We start from the raw sequence: 23058 nt of genomic DNA on the forward strand, positions 1-23058 counted from the left end.
ATTTTAAGTGTATTTTGCTTTCTGATCACAAATCCTTTTTAAAAGATAGTATAGTATTTCTTCTCCACCTTTCCATCTCCTTCCTTTCCATTCTTTCTTTTTCTAATAAGTAACCAAAGTTTTAAAGTCCTCAGTACAAACGTGGAATTGCCTCATCTCCAGAGCTACTCTGAGTTTGCTTCTGCTGAGGTACAGTTCAGTTGCTCCTGGCAGCAGGGTGGACACCAGGCAGACATTTTTTCCCCCTTTTGTTTAGAAGTATTTCTCTTTAACTTTCCCCTTGCCCAGAGCTGAAACAATTTCTGAAGCTGTAAACAAGACCAAATCTGCCACCTGCAGTGGACAGCCAGTTACAAGGAGATTCCCCTGGCACTGGAAAGGTTTTCATCTCTTAAGAGGGGTTTTCTTTTTGAACTGATAAACAAAAATATGTTACTGTTCTCCAGGGTATAATATTTCCCTCAAAGCATTTTTCCCAAGAAGGAAAAATTAAGTTCTTGATAAATGAATGCTAAACTCAGCTTTCAAAGACAAATTATCACAGTGAGAACTTTCTCCTACCTTTAAAACCTCGAATTAGGCTTTGCCTTTGCACGGTAGAGTTTTGCCCAAACTGTTGAATGCATTCTGTGTTTTTCAGACCTCGTTTTAGAAAAGGACAGGGGTGCATCTTCAGAGGGTGAGTGATTTACCTTATCAACCTTTTACTGGGGCCTTAGAGATCTTTAACTCTTTAAGGGGGATGGCATTTAAGTCTTAAGAACACCCAGAAGCATGCCCCAGGCTTCAGCATTCTCCGGAGGTGGAGGTGGGGGTGGGGGTTGGGGACAGTTTGGGTATCAACAGCAGAGAAAGAATAAGGTCGTTCAGTTCTGATAAGATTGGAAATCTTCTGAAAATCAGGTAAACTGAGCTGCAAACAAGTGCCTGCTACTGCTGGGGGCTTCTCTGCTTCCATCTTCCCAGCATTCTCAGCGGCCAGAAATGTTCCAGACAGGCTCTTCAGCTTCAGGGAACAACGTAGTTATTCTCTCATGTTTACAAATATTTTCCAATCATATCTTACCTCTCCTTGGTATATCAAAAAGAGATTACCTAACCTTGAATGAGAAGTGCCTGTAGGCTATTTGTCAAGAGAACTGGTAGGTTCAGCAAATTTAAGGGGGCTTTCTTTCCAACAATTTAAAGCACTTGGTTGTAATGAAATAATAGAGGTAGGAAATGTGTGGTCTCTGAAATGACACTTTCAGCCCCTTCCAAAACAAAATCTTTTCTTTGGAAAAGGGTGAAAGAAAGGAAGGAAAAAAGGAAAGAAAGAAGGAAGGAAGGAAGGAAGAAGGTAAAGAAGGAAGGAAAGGGGACAGAGGAGGAGAGGGAGCACGGAGGGGAGGAGGGAAGGAAAAAGAAAAGAATGGGAACTATTACTTCACTATTTAATGCAACTTTGTTAAATATAGAAACACTCTGATCACGTTTGGTTCGTTCTTGCACTTGTTGACTCCAAACCTTGGACGCCTTTTCTTTGTCGGCCCTCTGCTTGCCTCTGGGCTGACTTTTCCTCCTCCCATTCCCACCACAGGTGATCCTGCCTTTCTTCAGCCAGGATCACATCCCTAAACCTTGAAGCCCACTGAACCTTGGGAAGCTCTTGTGAAAAGGGGACCAGAGTAGGGGGGAAGGGGGCTTATTGCTGTGGACGTGCAGTACTACAGGGCGAGACAGCACCTCAGAGGTGAGAGGTAAGGATTTGGGGTCCGAAGCCTCATTTTACAGACACGGGAAGGAAGCTCAGAGGGTACGGGGACTTGCTCAAGGTCCGGTCACCGTGATGGGATAGAGTGAGGAATAGAAGCCATGACCAGTCCTGAGCTTAAACAAAAAAATGCTAAGATACAGAGCCTCAAAGCAGCAAATGCAGGTATGAACAAGGAACCGGGCAAATTTTATCTGAATGGATTTTATCTGGTTTCTGTTGTTTTATTTCATTTGACTGAGAGCTATGAACACGGAGACATGTTTCCCTAATGTAGGAAACACAATGGTGTGACGGAAGTCATGAAACCATTGCAGCTAAGTTCCCAACGTCTCAGGAAAATGGAGTACCCAGAGCTGTAGCCACCACATTACAGGGGCCACCACCACAGCCATTATTACTGTCTAAGCATTCTACTTCAGCATCAACAGATCTTCCAACTTGACAAGAGAAGTGAGAAATTGAGATTTTGTGTGTGTGAAATTGCTCCAGTTTAAAAATGTTGATGCAAACCTGCCAACAGTGTTCAAGTTGGAAAAACATAACCCTTCTGAGAGTCCAAAAGTTGAGACTCAGTGAAGGATGTGGAACTGGCCAAGTTGCCTCAGAATCATAGAGAGAAGAGGATTGCTCTGAGACCGTGGTGGAAAGGGAAAGAGTTGCTGTCTCCATGGTTGATGTTACTATGGGAATTACAGGTATAATGCGTCTTTGTGTTTCTCTTCTCTCCAAATTTTCTGCAGTGAGTGGTAATCATCTTTGTAACTCAGAAAGGAAACCATTAGGAGAAAAAAAAATCCCAGAAGCAAATCAAATTATAAGTTTACCTGAGGAACCCAGAGTAGCCATCAGGTAGTTTAGGGAGACACCAATGAGGTAAGAATTTCCACTACAGGCTCACTACCCCAAATTTTATCTCAGGTTTGCCCCTAAACTTAACTGCTAAATACTGTTCTTTTCTTCTGTGAAGTAGGCATGGTGATGTCTTATCTATTGGGGTATTGTTGAGTTTGATGATGTCACATGGCACATGGTAGGCTTTTAATAAAAGGAAGACATAATATCTATGGTGATTTTGTTGAATGTACTTCTCACCTACACACTGAATGAACTGAGAGATGATGCCGTGAACATTAAAGTCACACGTGCTCATGAAAACCAGCTGTTCCTTGATCACCAGACAGCAAGGGCTTCGTCTTTGTTCTTCCGACTGACGTAGCTCAGCAAAACACTGGATTCCTTGGGACCGAAATGTATGCCGTGAGAAAGATTCGACTTTGTGTTTGGTTTTGTTTTAGATGTTACGTCATTTTTAAAAGGATCAGTGGTTGAAGTTTCAGAGTGATTTGTAAGATCTTTTGCTTTACAGATTTCAAATTTAGACATCATTTCTTTCCCAGAGCTCTTTAGTGCAAGATCAACTTTTCAGAATAAATTTGAATCTTGTATTAAATTTAAAGCATGACAATTAAAAAAAATTATTTATTATTTTTATTTTATGTATATAAGTGTATTGCCCGCATGTATATAAGTGTATCCATGTCATGCAATGCCCACAGAGATCAGAAGAAGATGTCTGATCTCCTGGAACTGGTGTTATGGACAGTTGTTAGCTGCCATGTGGGTGCTGGGAGCCAAACATGGGTCTTCTGCAAGAGCAGTCAGTGTTCCTAAGTGCTGATCCATCACTCCAGCCCCAGATAATGACACTTTTACTGATGCTTTACACGGAGTGAATATTCAGCAAACACTTGTTTTACAGGACTAGATGCTCCCCTTTCTGAAAGGTACTGTAGTACAACAGAATCCATGCGAAAATGCAAGACACTGTACAGGCAACCGCCTCTTTAGCCAGAATAGAGGGAAAGGCCAGCACTGTCAGGGTATATTGGTCACTTTTCTGTTGCTGTGATAGAAACACTGACGAAGGAAGAGTTTATTTGAGCTTACAGGTTCCAGAGGAATTGCAATCCATCACGACAGGGAAGCATGGCGGTAGAGGTGGCTGGAGGGGTAGAGGAAGCTAATCGCTACATCTTCCAGCAGGCACAGGAAACAAGAGAGCAACTGGAGATCTAGCAAGGCTTAAGAACTCTCTAAGCCCACCCCCAGTGACATGCTTCCTCTAGAATAGCCATACCTTCTAAGACCTCCCCAAACAGCACCACCATCTGGGGACAAAATGTCTAAATACTTGGAACCATTTTCATTCAAACCACCACATGGGGTTAAATCTAAAAACTCTTCAGACATTCTCCCCAGTCTGCTAATAGTAATAATTATTATTAATTTGTATATTGAATTTATAACTTATTAAGTCACTAGCATTTTAATCTTTCTTTTTAAAAATTTTTTATTGTATTTTTTAATATTTTTTTAGAAGAAGCATATCATTACAGCTTTAATATGCTCAATAACAGTTTCCAGAGAAAAGATACATCTCTTTCAATAGCAGCTATAAAATTTTTAGGTTCACTGTTGAATCAATACAGTTATACACTTTTATACGAAGCACACCCTTGCAGTAAGAGTAGTATTGTCGAGACAGCCTGAGGGGGGGGGGTTGACCTCCATTGGTGTAAAATATACTGTTTATTACAGAAAGACTCATTGTTTTTGCTCTTAACACTGAGATGTTGGCACATGCATCTCTAATCTGTATTTTATGTTTTGCCTCATGTATGTTACTGTATCACATGTGTGAAATGCCTGCAGAGGCCTGAAGAGGCTATTAGATACCCTGGAACTGGAGTTAGGGACTGTTGTTAGCTGCCATGTGGGTACAGAGAACCAAACCTGTGTCCTCTGCAAGAGCAGCTAGTACTCTTAACCCCTGAGCCATCTTTCCAGCCCTATTATTTTCTTAAGAAATGCTCAGAGTGACTAAACAGTGACCTCTGATGTTCCTCTGGGCTGCCTATCACCACCGCTGCCTGTTCTGTGCTTTGTTCTCTGGCTTGGATTATGACAGTTTGCTTCAACTAGACTTCCTGTCCTCATAGTCTGTTCTCTCTCTCTCTCTCTCTCTCTCTCTCTCTCTCTCTCTCTCTAAAAAACCCCCGTTCTATTGGGACTGACTGGCTAACAAGTGCTAACATTTATTATTTATTCTGTCCCTGTGCTAAGTACTCACTACCCCATTCAGTCCTCTAGGAAATCATTCCCATTCCCAGCGAAGTAAAGGGAGGCTCAGGGAGGCTCAGGGAGGCTAAGTCAATTGTGTAACAGACTGAGAACATAATGCAGTAGTGGTGACACCTGTCACGTGGTGTCTTCTATTGGGGCGCCCTCCTCCACAGTCAGATGGGTCCCTTTCACTGTGAAGTCGTCCCAGACAGCCCTCCAAATTTTCATTGAGTCTCCATTTCCCCTGAAGCCTCTATTGTGGTTCACCTCACCTTTGTTATTTTGTCTTGTCTTTCCCTCTTATCAAATGCCATGAGGGCTGGGAGTGGACAGTATTGTATGTGCGCTCGTTTACACAAAGCAGGGTTAGCAGTAGACACTAAGCAAATATTTGCAAATGGATGAACTGAGAAGTCCTAAAGGTTGTCTCCTTGATCTTCATATCCTCCAAGTCAAGCTGCAACACCAGGAGGTCTTCCTGGAAGTGTCCCACCTGATATGGACAATTCTTCCAGTGTGTATGTGTGTGGGGGGGTGGAGACCAGAGGTCAACATCAGGTGTCTTCCACTATCACTTTCCACCTTATCTCTTTTTTACATTATTTTTTTGAAACAGTGTCTCTCGTTGAACCTCGTGCTCATGGATTGGGCTAGCTGGGCTAACCTGTAAACCCCGAGGATCCAGGATTGGCCTGTTCCCATATCCTATTCCTTCCAGAAGTAGAGTTATAGACATGTGAGCCCTTGCCCAGCTTTTACGTGGGTGCTGGAGATTTGAACTCATGTTCCTAATGCTTGTGCAGCTGACACTTTTCCCACTGAGATGTCACTCCAGACCCTGATTTGGACAAATCAGTCTTCGGCTTTGACAGTCAAGGGTCTGAGGAACCCACTGTCTCCCACCACTCAGCACCCAAACCTGCCCCCTTCTTTGTGCTTTTCATTCTTTTTCCCGAATCTTCACACATGGGCCTTGACTAAGCGTCGTTGCTCATTATCCGGTTCCTTGGTTCTGCCGAGACAGGGGAAATGTCCACCCCTCCCCTGCCTCCTTCCCTGGCTGTCTTTGTCTTTGCAGGGTGGCAGCTCTTCAATTTTTAAAGAGAAAAAGACTAGGGAGATAGAACCACAGTCTGGTTGTAAAAGGGATTTAGGGGACTGATGTTGAAGCAGAGTAAAATGTCATTTGATTTGGGTTGCATATTACTAATAATACAGTGAAGTTTTAGAAGTACACTTTAAATAACTGAGAAAAAATATAAAATTATACACATATATGTGTGTATTCATGACAAATATTATGATGGGGACTAGAGAGACGCCTCAATGGTTAAGAGTGCTCACTACTTTTGCAGAAGACTGGGGTTAAGTTCCCAGCACCTACATGGTGGCTAACAACCATCTGTAAATCCAGTTCCAGGGGGTCTGATGCCTTCTTTTGGCCTCTGCAGGCAATGCACACACACTGTGCACTTACATACAGACAAACTGTTCACATAAAATGAATAAATAAATATTTAAATTATGACAGGGAGACCTTACCTTCTATGGCAACCATTAGAATTATTTCTTAGTCTCTTTGGCTTCAATTACTTTCTCTTTTGTTTCTGGAAAAATCTCCTTAATATCTACCTTCCATATTATTGCTAGCCATAAACTTTCACCAGCCCCCTATCACCTACTAAATATAAAATAGATTTTGCTTTTACTTTTGGGTGTGTTGGATAGGGAACCCAGGGCCTCATGCATACTAAGCGGGTGCTCTACCACTGAGCTACACTCTCAGCACTGCATAAGAAAAAGTCATTCTTTTTTTGCACTTTATTTTTTGTTGTTTGTGTTTTGCTTTGGGGATCAGAATTTCTCTTTAACCCTGGCTGACCTGAACTCACCTTGTAGTTCAGGCTGGTCTCCAACTCAAGGTGATCCTCCCACCTCAACCTCTCTCCTTCCAAGTGCTAGCATTACAGGTATGAGCTGCCATGCCCAACTAGGAATTCTTGTTCTATTTATTTGATTTTATTTTTTATTTATGGGTATGTGCATGTGTCTGTGTGAATATATATATATATGCAAGTACCCATGGAGGCCAAAAGAAGGCATTGGATTCCCTGGAGCTGGAGTTACAGCTGGTTGTGAGTTGCCCGACATGAATGCTAGGAACAGAACTGGGGTCCTCTGGAAGGGAAAGACACACTCTTAGCCCCTGAGCCATCACTGCTGGAGTCATTCCCTTTTGTTCTTTATTATCTTATGCCCCCTCTATTAATCAGAAATGTTTTGGCTGTAAGTAACAGAATATCCAGTGTACACTGGTTTAAACAAAGAGCTATTTTTCTCACATAATAAGATACTAAGATATCCATAGCTCAGGGTGGGTGCTGGAACTCAGTGATGAACCCAAATTGCTTCTGTCTTTCTATGGCTTTATTTTTCTTACCACTTCATGACCTTGAGATTCACCTCTAGGAGGCTCATCCATAGCCTCAGAAGAAAGAGACAGTAGCAGGTAAAACTGGAGGAAAGTGCATTCTAATTGAGCTTAGCATGGTTTCATTGGTAAAGATTTTCTCGGAATCCTCACCCAGCCATCTACTGTTATGACTCAAACACTAGGAAATAGCACAGGGTGGAAGGAACTGGGGGCAGCAAATCTATGGATGGAGGTGGGGGCCACCCATGAGTACTTGCCACACCTCCTACTCTAATTAGGCAGCTCACCCACTTTATTCCACATCTGCCTGCACCTCATTTCCTCCACCTTGAATGACTTTTGCCCTACCCTATTCTTTCTGTTCATTAAGATCCTTTCATAGTTTACAGTCCTGATAAAAATGAGGACGGAATCTCATTTTTCCTCCAAGGGTTTCTGACAAAATGTCTCCTTCTGAGATCGTCCACAGTGTTTCCGCTACACACAGAACTCCTCACACCCTGCTATGGTCAATTCTCAATGCTGTCTCCCCATGTGTATTTCAGTGTCCAATGGGACAGGGAGCATGACCCATTCATCTTTGTATTTGCAAAGCAACTCAGCACAGAGTAGGTATTCAATAAGTGTTGGATGAATACATGTATATTCTGCAATATTCCATTCGAGACACACAGAGTCTGCAACACCCACCCCGTGTCTATAATGGCCCCTCTGATCCAAGTTAAAGGAAAACATCTGCAGTCTGCTATGAATATTGGCTGCTGTCTTCTGTTCTCAGCCAAGACAGGGACATCTGCAGTGGCAATGTGACTATCTACCAATGCTTTTTATGTCCCTCTGCCCAAATGTGCAGCTGTCTCCTGGGTGGGGAAGAAAGAAAACAAAACAACAACAACAAAAAATCAGACAAAACAACAGCAATTTCAGCAGGGGATTTGTAAGGGTATTAGGCTTAAATTAAGGACCTCAAAACTATGCTACAACATAAATGGTAATGATACATGCCAATTAATAGCATGAATCAACAGCCTTTATGTCAGACATTGCATTTTTTATGTATTATGCTGTCTGCCAACTCCTCCTAAGAATATACTATCCTTATCTTTTGCATAAGGAAAGCAAGTGTCAGAAAGGTTAGGCAATATCTGGAAGGTTACACAGCTTATAAGTGGCCAAGTTAAATACTCTCTGTTGGGCAGAACATTCTTTATACTGCCTGTGAGGGAAGGATATGAGCTCTTATTTACAGATGAGGAAGCAGCAACTTGGAGAAATCAAATGCTTCACTCAAAGTAGACCAGTCACCCACTCAGAGGATGGGCTCTCAGATTGCACTGTGGGGGTTGTCTCCAGACTATCATGTGTCTCTGTGTTGTCTGTGCTGTTCCTTTATCTGTATGATGGAGATAATGGTTGTTTAATAGGAGTTGTGAAAACATATTAAATACAGTTACAGAGTCATGCATAGCAACAGATCCAAAATGAGCATTTAGTAGCCCTTAGCCAAGGGCTGCCACTAGCCATATGACAGGGCAGCCACAGTATAGGACATCACACACCTGGTGTGCTGAACAGAGCAGAAGTGGGTATTCTGACGTGCTTTGGTTCTTCTGGAAACAAGAACCAACTGCTTTCTTCCTCCTCGTGGTAAGAGTTCACTCTCTGACATAAAAGAACCCCTAGGTTTGCCGAAACCACCCATCAGAGAGAAATATCTTGGGGACACATTGGCTCTATTGGCATTTCTTCCTACTTCCAGCACTAATCACCAGAGAGGCTTGTGACTTTGAAACTGTTTTTGAAAAGGACTTTTATCTGCTAGGTTTCGTGGACAGCCTTCGATATTGCAATTTCATTTTGCTTAAGATATAGTCACCATGTGGTACTAGTCTTCAAATGGGTTCCCTAATACAGACTTCTTGGTACTCACACTTGGTCTACTCACACTGTCTAAATGGTCTCTCTGCAATCTGGGAACTACAGTGGAAGTGACATCCAGTGACTGCTGAGGCAAGGTCAGAGGAAGTCAGGTAGCCTTTGCTGAACATCCTTAAAATTTATTTGTCTGAGGTCACTAGCTCCTAAATAAACAGTCCACCTACTTTGATGCTACCAGACTATGGAAATTTCCAAGTAAGCAATGTCAAGAAAAAGAGATACCAGGCCACTTCTGGCATGTCTAGCTATCCAGGTAAGGATCCAGACACATGAAAAAGAAACGAGCTAGAACATTCAGCCTAGGTGAGTCCTCAGGTGTCTGCCACCCAAACCACCATCTGCTCACAACTGCCCAGCTGGACCCAGTCAGTCTATAACTACATACGATGGGGGTGGTAATAAGTTGTTTTTTTTAAGGCACTTTTTTGAGGGTTGCTTATTATGAAGCAGTAGACAAACAACCGAAACGGTGGATTTGCCAAAGCTGTTGGCACAATTACAGCCGAATCCAAGCTGTACTTGAGGATTGTAAGCTGTTTCATCCCATTAAATTGGATTTTGTAGTAAATACACAAACCAAAATCAGTAATAGATGGGTTGTAAAACTTTTGTAATTATTTCCACTTTTCCTAATAATGGAAGGAGAAATGTACTTCTATCACTACTAATACCACAATACACGTTTATTTGTCTGTTTCGTTATCTCTCGTCCTTTCTTTCAGAGTGTAAATTCAGAGATGGCATTGACTTTGGCTGTTTTGGTCTCCTCTATATCCCCAATGCTTGGAGCAGTGCTTAGCTTACAGCAAACCTGCAATACATATTTATTGGATTAATACAGGAAGATGATTATAACATAGATGAAGTAAATAAAATTCACACAAAGATATGATATATTGAGTTTTAAGAAAGGCTAATTATTAAAAATTAGTCAGCAAATCACTAAGCGCTACATCATTCTATTTAAAATTTTGAAGTGTGGGACTGGAAAGATGGCTCAGTGGTTAAGAGCACTGGTTGTTCTTGCAGAAGACTCAGGGTTGAATCCCAGCACCCACGTGGCGGCTAACAACTGTCCATAATTCCAGTTCCAGGGGGATCCAACGCCCTCTTCTGTCCTCTGTGGGCTCTGCACAACACTGGTGCACTTACACACATGCAGGCATAATACTCATACACATAAAATTTTAAAAATAGAATAAAAATTTGAAGTGTATATTTGCAAATGAGGTAGCCAACATTTTTAATAAACAACAGTTATCTCTAGGTGAAAGATTCACAAGAGATATTGTTCTTAGTGCCTTTCATGTGTTTTCTGAAATAAAAAAATGAAATTATATTAGGATGGCAATCTAGAAAATATAATTTAATAAAATTTAGGATATTCATGTATCTACTTTTATCAATATGTTCTCTAAACCCACAAAAATGAAAGTGTTCAATTTCTTCTCAACCTGAATGTTTGGTGGACATTGCTCTACACAGCTCTTCCAGCTCTCAACAGAGCTACTACATTGCGTTTCTGCCCATAAGACTACAAGAAAAAGTAGAAATTGTTCATTCGTGCCTCAAGTAATTCTGACAGCAATTCCTGCAAACCAAATCAAGTCCGGGACTGATTATTCAGAAAGTCGTGATGCTGATGAAAATGGGATATCCTTTGGCTTATAATCTCGGTTTTCCAAATACAGCAGAAAATTCAATGCTTATAATTCATAGAAACAAACTCTCTATCCCATAGTGACAGCAACTGAAGGTGCTTATGGTGGGAAAATCTTGCTTGTGCATTTCTCTGAGGTCCATATGAAAATACCCTGAAACTCACCAGACAATGGAAAGAAAATCATCTCTTCCATGAGAGAAAGGACACTTCCTACGTGAGAGCTAGCACACCTGGGGGAGCAGTGACCCCATTCTGAATGCTTCCTTAGTAGTAAAAAACAATGACTTGCAGGGCATGGTGGCCCAGTACTCGGGAGGCAGAGGCAAGAGGATATCTGAGTTCAAGACCAGCCTGGTCTACACAGTTAGTTCCAGGCCAGCTGTGGCTACAAGGAGACCCTGTCTCAAAAAGACTTAACAAACAAAAAAAGCAACGATACTACCTTGTTCCTCCTTCTCTGTGTTGTTAGTCAGGGTTCCGGAGAGGAACAGAACCCATAGAATGAACATATATGTAAAGGAGATTCATTAGCTTGTCTTACCTGATATAGTCTGGGTAATCCCACAATGGCTGAATCTGGTGGTGGAGGATTCATCAAGAAGCTGAAGAAGCTGATGTCGGTGAAGAGTCACAGCAGCACTAGCAGCTGCCACAGAGACGAACTTGTCAGCGTCAAGGCAAGCAAGGTTAAGGCCGAGCATTTTTCCTTCAATGTCTTTATTCAAAGATGCCACCCACATTTTGGGTGAGTCTTCCCATTTCACACAACCTGATCAAGAAAATCCTTTACAGGTATGTCCTGCGGCTTATCTCTTGGCTGATTCTAGATCCAGTCAAGTCGATAACCAAGATTAACTGCTGACACCCTCTGTGACTTACTGTGATGAACCAACGCTGCCAATTTATGTGAAATTGTACAGGCTGTAATAAAAGCAACCGAAGAGCAGAGATGCCCGTGGGAACAGATGGTGGCAATTCTAGTGCCTTATAGTGTGCTAATGTTCTGTGATTGTGATGAAATACCTGGATGAAATCAACTTAACGGGAATAAAGGTTTATTTGGATACAGATGTGCAGGGGCTTCAGCTCATGGTTAGCTGGCTCTGTTGATTTGATGCCTGCGGCAACACAGAACTTTATGGCAAGGAAGCAGCAAAAGAGCGTACCTCATAGCACTTAGAAGCGAAAAGAGAAAAGAACTCGCAACTTGAAGGGCACACTCTCAATGGCCCGACTTTTTTCTACTAAGATCCACCTTCTGAAAGTTCTAGCACCTTCTTATAGAGACACAGGCTGATGACTGAGCTTCTAACACACTGACCTTGGGAACATGTAAGATCCAAACTAGAACAGGTGGTATAGGTATCTACTATACCTAGGTGGTCCCAGTTAGCTTTGTAGATACTCCATCATTGGGCACTAAACATTATTCATTGAAAATGCTTCCAAGGGCGTAGATTAACCCCACTGAGGACCATTTATGCACCTGACTCCGCTGGTTCTCTTCCTAGAACACCTGTTTATATTAATGGCTGGGAAAAGCAGTATTGGCTTTACCTCCTCTTCCTGTGCATGTACAGTCTTTTCAAATGATCCTCAGAAAACTGTTTGGATTCTGGTTTCTGTCATTTTCCTGTGCTGAGCCTGGGGCACAGAATCTCAGCATCTCTTTTCACAGCCTATGTATCAGTCTCCTGTCAGGTACTTCCTGTATGCTTTCTTTATCAGATTACAGAGTATTCTCTGAAGATGAAGAGTAAGTTTCATAAATATTTTACTTTCCCCAGAGCATTGCTCCTAATGTGTGCTCAATAAATGATTCTAGTTCTTGGTTTTCTTTCTTTGCTGTTCCTGTGTTTTGGACTATTTTATTTTATTTTATTTTATTTTAGTGTGTATGCACATGTAAGTATGTTTGCATTTGTGTGTATGCATATGTGCATATAGATACATGTGTGTGTTTGTGAGTATGTGGAGGACAAAGGTCAACATCAGGTGTCTTTCTTGATCATTTTCCATCTTATTTTTTTGAGACAGGATCTCTCACTGAGCCTAGAGCTCACCAACAGGCTAGACTGGCTGGCCAACAAGCTTTGGGTACAGTCAGTCTGTGTCCCCACATCTGCCGAGTGCTAAGGTTACAGATACATGTTACCACATTGGGCTTTTACATGGGTGCTGGGGATCTGAACATAGGTCGTCATGCTTACACAGCAGGCACTTTACTGAAAATGGTCATCTTCTTAGCCCCTTGTTGTCTGTTTTTGAATGTACATGCATGTTCACATGTGCATGGGTGTGTACAATTGCAGGTACATATGTGTGCCTATGTGAGCAGAAGCCAGAGACTGATGTCTGTTCTGTTTCTTGATGTCTTTCCATCTTATATATTGAGGCAGGGTCTCTCACTTGACCCCAGATCTCTCCAGTTTGGCTAGTCTAGCCACCAGCTTGCTCTGGGGATCCCATCTCTGCCTCCTGAGTGCTAGGACTGCAAGTAGCCACCATGCCTACCCAGCATTTACTTGGGTACTAGGGATCTGAACTCTGGTCCTTAGTCTTGAATGGCAAATACTTTACCCACTGAGCATCTCCCCAGCGCTTATTTATGTTTTCATCCAGGGTCTTATTATGTAGCCCGGGTTGGACTAGAACTAATGATATTCCTGTCTTCTCCCAAGTGCTAGAGTTACAGGTGTAAGAGGTAATAACTGAGAGGAAAAAACAACTGGGGCTGAGAAACTGAAGACCTAGGCCTGGCTATGTGGCTCTTCCTGTCAGTTACCTCAGGCTGTGTGACAAATCCCACAACTTAGTGTTTCACAACAAGAATCATTTTATTATGTCTTGTTTTATTTGTGGATCAAGCTTTGAACACAGCGTAGTGAATTACATATCTTTCCTTTGTGATATCTAGGGCCTCAGGTAGGAAGATTTGGAGGCTGGAATGATGTGGCAGCCTGTTTATTCAAATGAGTGGTGGTTTTAGTCTAGGCCACAACTAGCCACTGACAGGTCATAGACACACGGCCTCTCTGGGGCCTTTCCTTTTGGTCTGGCTTGGGCCTCCTCATTTCATGGAGAGGACACTGGGTTCTAAAAGCAATTGACCCCAGAGAAGCAGTTGGAAGCACTCATATTCACGATCTAGCTTTAGATGTTACTGGATATCAATTCTTCCTTAGTAAGATGTTTTCTCTGTTCTGTATGTTAGACAGAATGATGTCCCCTGAAAGGTGCGCCTCTTAATCCCTGAACCTGTGACTATCCTACCTCTCCTGGAAAAGAGGATTTCACAGATGTGATTACGTTAAAGACCAAGCAATAGAGAGATTATCCTGGACGATCCAGATGGATACAACATAATCCCAATGGTCCTTACAACAGGCATTGAAAAGGGTCAGACCAGGGAAGACAGTTGAAACAGAGGCCAGAGTGATGCTGGCCATGAGCCTGGGAATGCAGGCAGGCTCTCTAAGCTGGAAAAGAGAGGAAACAGACTCTCCCTGGACCTTCCAGAAGGAAGCTCTGCCAACACTTTGATTTTTGTCCTACTAAGACCTAGTTCTAAATTTTAACCTTCAGAACTGTAAGATAATAGATCTGTATGGTTTTAAGACATGTTTTAGTCATTTATGTATTCAGATTTAAGGGGAGGAACACAGATTCCCATCCATGAATAGGAAAAAACATCAAGAACATGTGGCAGGCTGGGTGCAGTGGTTCACAGCTGTAATCTCAGCATCTGGGAAGCTGAGGCAAGAAGATTGCAGTGTGTTTGAGGCCAGCCTGCCCTACCTGGTAAACCTGTCACACACACACACACACACACACACACACACACACAAAGATACGGGACAAGCATAGCCAGCCTTGATATACTCTATCACTAAGTAGGAGGGAATCATTACAGGTTGGTTTTTCTGGATCTCAGTATTCCCCAATCAAAGGGCTACATGTCAACATTTCTAACATTTCTAGCACTCAGAACTCAAAATTCCTGTGAGTAACAGAAAGATGTATGGCCTATGAGTAACAGGAAGATATATTGTTCACATGAGTATTCATGATTAAACAGCTGATGTCCTAAGTTGTTCCTTGATGCTTACTATAATTGATGTGCTACTGTGACTAGAATTAGTATGGGATGCTTGGATCAGAAAGAAGACCCTAAGAAGACAAGCAATGAAGCATGAGAGTTTTTGTTGTTGTTTCCTCTTCCTCCTCTTCCTCCTCCTCCTCCTCTTCCTCCTCCTCCTCTTCCCCCTCCTCCTCCTCTTCCCCCTCCTCCTCTTCCTCCTCCTCCTCCTCTTCTTTTATGTCTGTGATCAAATTTATCCCTGAGCCCAGGCAAGGGGTTCAGGGGCCATGAGTTACAGTGTTCCTATGGCACTCCTCCTCCTCCTTCTCCTCCTCCTCTGGATTGCTTTTGTAAAATATAGAACTATATAAAGAAGGAAGAAAATACAGAAGGAAGGAAGGAAGAAGAAAAGGAGGGAGGGAGGAAAGAAGGACGGAAAATTAAATCTTTGCTGTAAGGACCATTTCTTGCTCATTGTTGGGGTTGAATCTCAGGACCTGACATAGAGTCCAACATTCAAGTTGATCTACAAAATGCTGTGTGAAAACATGAAAGACCATGCCAGGTCCACTGGTTGTAAGCCTGACACTAGGGATGCCTCCGTTCTTTCTGCATTATCAGAGATAAAGCCTTTGACCATTTTTCTCTGGATGCTAACTGATCTCCTAAACAGAGTAGCCAGAGGGCTTCTGAGCAAATCTAAGGCTGACCATGCCACCCTTCCTCTGAAAACCATTTCTGACTTTCAAGTGAATCCAAGGCTGTAATAGGATCAGAATGGAAAGACTCTTAGGAGCACAGCTTAGGAGTCACTCACTCTTAGGTGCTGTAAGAACGGGTGCTTCCTCAGACTGTGTGCCTTGTTTGCCTCAGCCTCACTCCAACATTGGCCCTTACTCAGATCATGGTTCAAGACTACATGCCACCAAGCATCTCACCTGCCTCCTCTCTCTGGCTCCATCTCCTCCCATTCCTGCCTGCCTCTTTCCACTCAAGGACATTTACCTGTTTGCTATTTCCTGAGCACTTATGGCCGATTTTTACTTCATAGTTAACACTCCTCTTCCTTTAGAGTGCAAGTATTTCTTCAGGTGTGCTAGTCTACTTTCTGTAGCTCTAAGACAATACATAAGACCGAGTAGTGTACAATGAAGAGGGATTTATTTAGCTCACAGTTTTGGAGTCTGAAAAATTCAAGACTGGACAGACCTATGTCTTCAGCTTCTGGTGATTGCCTCATGTCACAGAGACAGCATGTGTGAGATAGTGGGGCAGGAAGCTATAGGTGGGGAGGGCCAGTTATGCTCTTTTATAGTAACCACTTTCACAGGAACTAACCAGGGTCCCAAGCAAATATTATCCCTTCTGAGGGTACAACTCCAGTGATCCCTCACTTTGCATTAGGCCCTACTTTGTAAAGCAGCTATCAGCTCCCACCACCACCACTCTGAGGGTTATGCTCCAAACATGTGAATACTTCGGGGTGCACTCAGACCATATCCAAACCATACCACATGTCCCTGTGACTGGCTCACTTAGCCCCTTTAGGTCTCTACTCAAATGTCACTTTTTCTGTGACACATTCTGCCACCACGCTGTTACAACTCAACACCTTAGCCTCTCTCTTTCTGACTTAATTGTAGTTTTTGTACCTATTGTCATCTAACATGCTGTGAACTGTCTTATATAAAGATGAAGTTGGGATATAGACATATATGCAAGGAGGAGGCTGAAACAAAGGTCAAGGTGATAGCTTCTGTAAAGTAGGGGTCTTAGTCCATTATGTGCTGCTAGAATAGAATACTACATGGTATATCATTCACACACAGTAGAAATTTATCTGTTATGATTCTAGAGTCTGGGAAATCTAGTACCAAGTTACCAGCATTGGTGAGGGTGGCACCATCCCATAGCAGAAAGTGGAAGGGCAAGATGGGGTGCAGGGACAGTGGGAAGGAGAGGAGGTGAATGGGGATAGAACTCATCTGTTATCAGAAACCTTCTCCCAAGACAGTGGCATCAACCTGGTCATGAGGGCAGAGCCCTCCATGTTCTTCTTAAAGCTCCCACCTCTCAACATACTTGCACTAAGGATTAAATGTTCAACACGCAAACTTGGATATGTTCAAACTTCAGCAGCAAAGTACACCAACGATGGCCCATAATCCAGTAGAAGCTGGAATCAAGGCATATTCTCAGAAGGTCAACCGGGCCAACACATAGATCTTAGATACATACCCTCCAAATGGAGATGGTAGATTGCTGTTGTTTAAGCCATTCATTTGTGGTACTTGGTTATGGTAAGCCTTAGAAAACCAACATAAAACATCTATATATCCGAAAGCAGTTGTGGAAGAAAGAAACGAGGAAGGAAGGGAAGGACGAGGGGAGGGGCAGAGGAGAGAGAGGAATAAATAGCAGTGGGAGTGTTATGTACCCCCAAAGCTTAAATATTTGGTGCCTGGCCCCTTATAGAAAACACTTGCCAAACTTGCAGTCTGGAAATCAAAGAGCCCATAGAACTCAGGAAGGAATGGTAGCTCCCCAAACTACAGTTATACATGCAGTTCACCCAACAGAACTGTAACTCAAAGTGTCCCCTAAAGGTCATGTGTGAGAAACTTAACCTGCAATGGAGCAGTGTGGAGAGGTGATGATGTCACAAGGGCTATGCATCCATGAGTGGATGAAAGTCATTATGGAGGGAGGGCGCTATAACACAGGAGTAGTAGCATCCTTATAAAGGATGAGGTTGGTCTCCTTTCTCTCTCCAGTACCCTCTGCATGAGCCTTCTTCCATGTTCTAATGTGGCAAAAGGACCTCACCAGATATGGTCCCTCCATCTTAGACTCACCAGCCTCCAGAATAAAGAGTCAGATGAACTTTTGTTGTTTGTAGCTTACCCAGTCTGTGATATTCTGTTATAGAAACACAAAACAGACAAGACATAGACATATATGAACTGGTTTCAGATAAACTTAAAACTAGTCTGACTTCAAATCTGTTTTTTTCTAAAATCAAACCATACTGATGACAAAACTTATTTCGTCGATCCGTCCTTGTACAAGTTCCAAAATATGAAGAATGTTTTCAAAATTCATTTGTCCAGCTCAGCAGCCTGAGCCCTATATAGAAACACATTATTCCTGGTTTGAGCAAAGCGCCTACCGTGATCTGTGCTGCCTTTCTGTTTGTTTTGTTTCTTGTCCTTGCCCTCCAGCAGCTCATTTTCTGTGATACTCTTCTCAAGACATAATTAAACCATAATTAAAGATCAAGAACAAATGTCTGCTTTCTTTCTTAAGCTTCCACAATCTGTGTTATGCTGGGTTTGCTATTGAGTATTTTATGCTAAAGAGAAATAAAACTGTAGAAGTAGCCATTGAGTAAATCTGTATTTCAGTGCTGAAGTCAGCAAGGATTTAAAAGAAGGTAGACATGATTTTATCAGTTCTTTTAATGTGTGCTGGATTCAGGGAACAGCAAAATGGGTCTGCTTTGCCTTCCTTAGTTCAATGACTTGATGCTGTAAACCAAAAAGGAGACGTTTTCTTGCTAGTTAGCCTTGACTGAGATGCTTAACCATGTACAGGGGTCTCAGTACTGGCATCGTAGTTGCCGAAGGTGGTGGTCCTTACTACAAAGGACTCCTGGAAAGGTTTGCAGGAGTGGAGAACAGAGGGGCTCTTTTGCCTTTAAGCCTGCCTAATTTAGTTGATGAAGCTAGATCCTACCAGTAAGGAACTATGTGTATAAATTCTAGTTAAGATGCTCGTAAATCTGAACTGTAGAAGAAATGAAAGAGGAGTAGGCTAAATAGTTTTCTGGCAAAGATTATATGAAAAGATTCAACATCCCAAGGCAGCTGCTCTATTCTAAACTGTACCATGCACAAAACACACAGAACCAAATGTACCTAAATCTGAACAAAAATTTCCCCTTTCCCAACGTCCCCTCTTCAAAGAAGGGACTTTATCTGAAGTTAAAACCTGGTGTTTGTTAGCTTTGAGTGGCTTTGGGTAGTTTAATTGCTCTGTGTTTCTTTCCTCAAATGTTAAAAAAAAAGTACGTGTTGGGAGTGGTGATGGGGGTGGAGTGGGGTGACTACAACATAAAGCCGTACCTTATTTCAGGGATTAAGAGAGATCATGAAACATGAAAATGCCTAATAATTGTCAGGGATCCAAAGCATGTTGATTTTCCTTGTAAGTATATAGTTGAGGAAAATATGCAAATACTCATATAATTATAATTATTTCCATAATTGTTCATTTAATTATAAGTAGCATGTGGAAACCCATCAGCATTTCTTTTCATAAATGCCACTAGCCATATATTTTGGGATCTGTAAATTGGTTTTGCACACACTCCAGTGTTTGATTACTATGCTAACAGAAGTATAGGTGGATTCATCGTGGGTTCAGTTAACATGGGTGCAAGGGGGATCTGGGCTCTGAGTCGCTGTGCTACCTTTCCCCTGCCACTGTTGACTCTTACTAGAGTAGCATTTCTCCCTGATGAGTCAAGAATGTTGTGCTGTTGAATGTGAAAGCTATGTGCCACCGATTCAAAGTTGTGTGTGCAATTTAAGAGACACAGCCCAGTAAGAAACTGTACAAACTCTGTATTCCAGAGAAGATTTGTCTGTGTGTGTTTTGCTGTTTGTTTGTTTTTGCATTTCCTGGTTCCCAGTTCTCTTATAAAATTTGAAAAGTTTGTGGATTATATGTACTTTTAAATTTGCAACAAAAATTATGTGGATAATTATGGATGTTGTTACAGATTCCCCTAAAATCCATCCAGATTCTTAAAAAGGCAACATAGTAGGATGATGATGATGCTGCTGCTGCTGCTGCTGATGATGATGATTAAGGCAGGGGCTGTGTATACCAGGCTGACCTTGAACTCACTGCTGGGATTACCTGCATACCCACCATGCCTAGTTTTATATGGTGCTGGGCACTGAACCCAGAGCTTTGTGCGTGTTAAGCAAGCACTCTTATCAGCTGAGTCACAATCCTCAGACAGACTGAAGAATCTCTAATTCAAAGGGACTCACATTTAATTTAAATATAGCAGGAAGCCAACATTCATTATTATTTTCTTTTTAAGACCAGTCCCTCAGGCAGTGTGTCACAATCCCCTCGATCTAAAGCTGGAGAAATCCAACTGGTCTCTACAGAACACTTTTTGGTGTAAACTGGCTGGATGCCTGTCCTTTAGGTTGACACCATCACATTCAGGAAGGGAACAAAGAACAAAACTCAGATTTTCAGAGTGAAATTTGAATTGGGAGGCATAGGTTTCCCATTGCAGCCTGCCATTCTTTTATGCTGAATGAGGAACCTCCTTGTGGGCTCATTTTTATTAAATTAGCTTGAAGGAGACTATGGTCTTTTAAGAACTGCCAAGGACTGTCTAAAGCAGCCCCCTAAATCTCTCTCCTCCTCTGACTTTCTCCGTGTCAGGGCCATCCACGACCGACCTTCCTTCAGAGCTAAAACAAAACAAAACCTCTTTCTAGGAAGGCAGTAAGGTGAAGGGACTACCGCTGGGCTCCGCAAATGGAGAGTTTCCAGACACCAATGGAAGGACATTTTTTTTTTTCTGGTTGGTAGGAAAAACCTTACTCCGTCCGTTGGTCAGCCTGTCACAAGATGGGATTCAGCCTCGGAGGGCGGGCGGGTTACTTAGGGGAAGGGATCCTAATTCATTCTGGCCCCTTACCCTGCTGTCCAAACGGTTAGGACTTCTGGGGGAGATGGTCCCCGGGAGGCGCAAAGTTGTCCCAGAAGCTCCTGTGTCCAGGCCAAAGGAGTCTCACGTTAGGTCCTTCCACTTGATTTATTTATGACTCTGGGAGATGGATGGATCCGAGTTTCCAAATAGCGTAGACTATAAGGAGATCGGAACGCTGGGTGTGTCATAGCCTCTCCTGCGGTGGATGCAGGTTTGGAGCTCCTGGCTCAGAGTGTCGCCTGGCAGCTTGCTGTTATTCAAGTGTGGGTCAGGTTAGCCTCCTTGGGCACAAAGCCTGTAAAACAAGTCTAGAGTGCGGTGAGCTCTTGCAGGTAGGAGGGTGCAGTCACCGCGCTAAAAATAAGGAGGGCAGAAGCGGAAGAGGGAGGGGCGCTGGGGCCAGCTGCAGATGGAACAGCCGGTGGAAGCTCTCCGCCAGTGGTGCAGAGCTGCCGCGGTGACCCTGCACCAATCCACCCGGTGACCACATGCAGGTCACTAGGATGTCTTCGTAGAGACCAGGAAGCAGTGTCCAAACAGCAAGCCTCTGGAGCTTCTGGGAACTGCCAGGATCCCCAGTGCCCTGCTCTTCTCTGATGGCCCTAGGGCGTCTGGGACTAAGGCAGATGTTTCTCTATGCTAGTGAAATTCACTCAGGAGTCTGACTAAGGGACGTCATGAAGATAAGGAGTTAGAAAAATGGCCAGGTGTCCCGTCCCAGGGCCTGCGGGTCCACCTGTCATCGCAGACAGAAGGGCACCATGGCCGGCCACTCCATCATTCTGGAGGAGGTGAGCGCTGGGGGCAGTTGGGCTGCTCCCCAAGAGCAGGGCCTTTGCCTGCTTTGTCTGCCCCCTCACTTGACTCCCAGTTAAGGCTCTTGCAGCAGCAGCACCTCCCTTTGATTATTCTCACCAGTGCTTCCAGGAAGGCTATGGAACAAAAATTATTTTCAGGTTATAAATGAAGAAATCTAGAAACCAAAGGTTTATGGTTTAATTGCTAAATGTATTATATTGCCTGTGGATCCTGGGGTTAGAGAGACCTGGGAAGAACCTTTTAGATCTCACATTTTATGGCAAAGAAACTTATGACCCAGAGAGGTAATTAGCTTCTTTCTGAAGATATCAACCTTTTCTTGGAGAAGGTCACAGAAAGTCCTACTTTGGAGAAGGGTCCAGAGAATCTTGGTCACAGCCCCATTTTCTCTATTACTATTCTCTCCTGGGAGCATTTCCTCTGCCCAGGGCTCCCAGAATCTGGAGACAAAAGACATTTCTTTCTCTTCAGCTGTTACCTGTCCTTTTGTCTCTGTACATACCTAGTCTACAAAACACAAACTCTGCCATTTACCACCAGAGCATCTGCTCTGTTTAGAGCCTTTGAGCAAGAGAAACCAAGGAGGAAAAAAACCAAGCATGAGCGGATGTCTTCTCACTTCTGTCCTGGGTCAGGCATACCTTGTCCTCCAGGGCTTGAGAAAAGAACCAGGGGTGCAGCCCAGCATGGGCCATTCACCATGGACCACTCTAGTGTTTAGGGGCCAAGTCTTGATTGGTGTACCCAGTCTTTCTTCCACAGAGAGACACCAGAGTAGACTCCCTGAAGGCTTAAAAAGGTGGCTTAGGAGGGTTTCTAGGATAGTTTAATCAGCAGGGGATCACAGATCAAAGCTCTGTCTAGTTTGGGCCTGCACAACCAATGATTGATTTTTGTACCATATGCTGAATCTTGCTGGGGGATTTCAATGAATCATCAAAGAAAGTAACTTTTGAAAAAAAAATCATTGCAAGGACTGGGGAGGTAGCTGAGTTGGTAGAGTGTTTGCCTAGCATGCTTAAACCCAACAACTCATAAACTTGGCATGGTGACATGCACCTGTGATCACAACACTTAGAGATGAAGGCAGGAGGATCAGGAGTTCAAGGCCAGCCTCCCAGACTAGCCTGGGCTACAGGAGATCTTGTTTCAAAAAATGAACAACCAAAACAAAACAAAACCAACCCACAAACCAAGCAAGCAACAAACCCCCCCCCGACAAATAACAACAAGAGAGAGAGAGAGAGAGAGAGAGAGAGAGAGAAAAGAGAAGAGAAATTGTGTAACTCAGATATTTCACTTGAAGAATTGTCACAACATGAGTATCAGCATGTATTTTTGAACTACTATTGCTAGGCTTAGTTCCTGAGGGGATTTGAAACAATATGCCATTATTCTTGAATAAGACATCAACGAAAGCCCCTTTCTCCTGCCCAAAGGACTCTAAAACACTTGGGCTATTAGTAAAACTATCCAAGATTGGGGCTGGACAGATGGCTCGGCA

The 23058-nt window shown here is 43.0% G+C and overlaps 1 pseudogene; it reads right to left on the reverse strand.

The window, feature by feature from the left end:
- Nucleotides 1-15230: 15230 nt before the first annotated feature.
- On the reverse strand, nt 15231-15383 carry LOC115071446 (annotated as a pseudogene).
- Nucleotides 15384-23058: the final 7675 nt, after the last annotated feature.

This window comes from Nannospalax galili, unplaced genomic scaffold (genome assembly GCF_000622305.1).
Source record: "Nannospalax galili isolate Female #2095 unplaced genomic scaffold, S.galili_v1.0 scaffold336, whole genome shotgun sequence".
NCBI classification, from domain to species: Eukaryota; Metazoa; Chordata; class Mammalia; order Rodentia; family Spalacidae; genus Nannospalax; species Nannospalax galili.